The sequence below is a fragment of the Psammomys obesus genome, unplaced genomic scaffold, assembly GCF_907164565.1.
Source record: "Psammomys obesus unplaced genomic scaffold, mPsaObe1.curated_primary_1811, whole genome shotgun sequence".
NCBI lineage: Eukaryota > Metazoa > Chordata > Mammalia > Rodentia > Muridae > Psammomys > Psammomys obesus.
In genome coordinates, this window is record NW_026596079.1 from 35,406,236 (window position 1) to 35,409,860 (window position 3,625).

Here is a 3,625-nt window from a genome sequence, read left to right on the forward strand (position 1 = left end):
GGACAGTCTAAATGTTTTCCCATGAGCAAAGGGCTCTCATTCATCCTTGGCAAGGGCTTTCAGTTAGTCTGCATTGAGCAGCATGCTGAAGCCCTGCTGAGCTGACAGCTGCCCTGGCCTGGAGCCTACAGTAGACCTGAAGAGAATAATCCTGCTCACTTCACTCAGGGCTTCAAATAAAACAAAGTTGCCACTTGGGGAAACAGAATGTGCATGCCTATAGAAACCGAGGACACTGTTTCTGACCTCTGGTGACCAGAGTGTAATCAAGAGGTTCAGGAGATATGTGCACGAAGCCACAGAGTCACTTCAGCACATCCATTTGATTTATCTTCCTATTCTTTGTAAATATGACAGATGCACGAATCTTTCAAAATCCAGTCATTTTGTAAAGTCAAAATATAACTATAAATTAATATTTCTAAAAAGATCATAGAAACCTCTTAGACCAGAGTACCTGAGGTATAATTATCCAAGGACATGGAGGCCCCAGGGCTCTTCTCAGGCACCTGGAATTTCTTTCCCCTAAGTCCCAGAGTGATGGCAAAGCATCAAGAAATAGTTTCAGCCCATATTTTCACAAATGAATAAACATGAAATGAATCAAGAGAAGAAAGATGAAGAGGTGGCATCTTAAAAGATCCAAATAAAATCACAAAGGTTTCCTGGGATGCTCTCAAATATTCATCTTTCTTTTTGACACATGATTCTTAAGTAAATATAATATTTCACGATATACAAAGGCAATGTGTCACCGGAAATAATTTATGAAGCAGTAGGAGGTTGTATGTGGCAGTGTTTTAAACACTTTCAGATTCATGAGCAGCTGGGGTTTTTTATATGTAAATAAATTAAGTTTTCTATTAATCATCTCATGAACTCCAGAAGGAAAGAAAAAAAGTATAACCTAGGAAGGGTATGAACATACTGGAAGATCTCATATCCTTTAAAGAACAATGAGAGACTCGTCTGCATTTTAAGACCTGTCGTTTTTGAAAGCCTGCTTATCTGAAAATGGATAAAACAACTGTTTTGAACAAAATAGTGAATCAAAATATCATACCCTCTTTTCATCTTTAAAGATCATATTTTTCTTAAGTATCTGCTGGTACTTCCTTTGTGCCAGACACTGGGCTGCTCAATATGTCTTTAGCAATAAAAAGAGAAAATCCACGTCATTAAATGACAACATATCAGACAGAACAAGTTAATTTGCATATTTAATTATATAATTATATCTATGAGGGTACTACCCAAAGGAAGCACTAAAACAGCTTTTCACATCACATCTTAATAATTTGAAAAGTCAAATAGGGCTGTTGGAGGGAGGGACATTGATCTAAGGTCACAAGAAAGATATTAGATATAAGTAAGAGGAGAAGCTCTCCAGGGGAAGGAGCAACTTGAGAGGAAGTCTGTAGTCGGGTTAGCAAGTTTCACTTCAGAATGGCTGGAGCAACCAGCACAGGAAGGCAAAGGGGACTCCAGACACTGAGCAGGCTCTTTCTGGTTGTTATTTATATATTTGGGAATATATCCATATATAAATACATAGGTAACAACAATTAGAAAAGAAAGTACAGAGGCCACAATTTGAGAAAAAGAGCAAAATGGAGGCATGTTGGAAGGAAAAAAAAGAAAAAACAAAATAATTATATTTTAATTTCAAAAAATTCAAAAATTTGGAGATTTCACCTCAAAAATCAACAAGAAATATTTGGAGTATTTGATACACTAGAGGTATGACTATACATGCAAGTTATGTATGAGAGAGAGAAAGAGAGACAGACAGACACACAGAGAGAATCTCCTGTAGCTCAAATTGACTTTAAAGTTGTTATGTATCTAAGGCTGGCCTCAGAGAGTGAGCAAGTATTTATGTAGGGAATAGTGAATAATTCCTGCTTTTCCTGGCACATAGAAAGTATCAATGTGCACGTTTTCAATGAGCAACAGGTTAGTTATAGAAGGACCATTAATCTTGCTTACACTGGTTAACTGTGAATTCAATATGCATAAAGGTGTTCTCTAATCAGGACAGCACATTCCCACTACCTGACACTGATAAATCCGTACTCTGACCATCTCCCCAAAATAGCAGAGAACCTGTCTGCTCACATCTCCAGATAATTTGCATGCACAATCAAGTTATTCTATTCTATTCTAAATTTATTCTAGCAGAGGCAGCACTGAGACACAAAGAAACTAATGTTAAGAGAACATGTCTATTCCTACTCTGTTCACAATAACTGAAAAATGGAGAAAACATAAATATTCTTCAGCTGATGAATGGATAATAAAAATGTGGTACATATACATTATGAAATAGTATTCAGCTGTAGAGAAAGTGAGATGAAATTTGTAGGTAAATGGTTGGAACTAGAAAAAAAAATCACATTAAATTAGGTCACCCAGACCCAGAAAGACAAACACTTTCTGTTCTCTCTCATCTGAGGTTCCTACTTCAAAATGTTTAGATGTGAATATATAACCTGTAGTAATTGTAGAAAGCAGCAGAGTAAAATATGACCATTGTGTAGGAAAGAAGCAGTAAAGAAGGGGGAGTCAGCATACAAATGATCTAAAGGGAGAATACAAGAAATGAAAGCTCTAATTAGGGAAGGGAGAAAGAGTTAAATGCAGAAAAAGAAGGGGGAGAGTAAAATAAGAAAAAGGATATCTGAAAAGTCAGAAGGAATAATACTATTAAAATGTACCTTATAATACTTATAAGTCAGTGTATAAATATGTATCTTTAGTTTAAATTAAAATTTTCCATCTGGGCTGACAATTCTTTCCACAAAAGCCATACAACATCTAACAAAAAAAACCCAACACCAGGCATGAGAAATCCTCCTTAAAGAATTTAGTCAGCCCAAAGTTTGGCCATAAGTCTCAACATCTGCTTTGATAGTCTGCAGGGCAGAGCCTTTCAGAGGCCCTCTGTGGGAGGCTCCTAACTTGTTTCCTGTTTTCTTCTTTTTCTGGTGTCCATCTTCTTTGCTTTTCAGAGTGGGGACTGAGCATTTTAGCCAGAGTCCTCCCTCTTGATTAGTTTCTTTAGGTGTACAGATTTTAGTAGGTTTATCCTATATTGTATGTCTATATGAGTGAGTATATACCATGTGTGTCTTTCTGCTTCTGGAATAGCTCAGGATGATCCTTTCCAGATCCACCATTTACCTGCAAATTGGCCTGCAATTTGATCATCTCCCCCTGAGGGGGAAGCAGCCTTACCAGGCCACAGAGGAAGACAATGCAGCCACTCCTGATGAGACCTAACAGACTAGGATCAGAAGGAAGAAAAAGAAACCCTCCCCTACCAGTGGACTTGGGGAGGGGAGTGTGTGGAGAAGAAGGAGAAAGAGAAGGATTGGGAAGGAAGGAGGGAGGGAACTAGAGGGGGGATACAAAGTAAATAAAGTATAATTAAAAAAAAGAAAAAGGTTGATGCAATCTGTTATGTTATTATGACTTCAACATTATTAACAATAACAGTATCAATAAAATCATATTTTGAGAAATACACCTTTTATTCAGTGGAGTGGTCACAAACTGTCTCATTAAAATAAATAAATTATATATATATATATATATATATATATATATATATATATATATATAT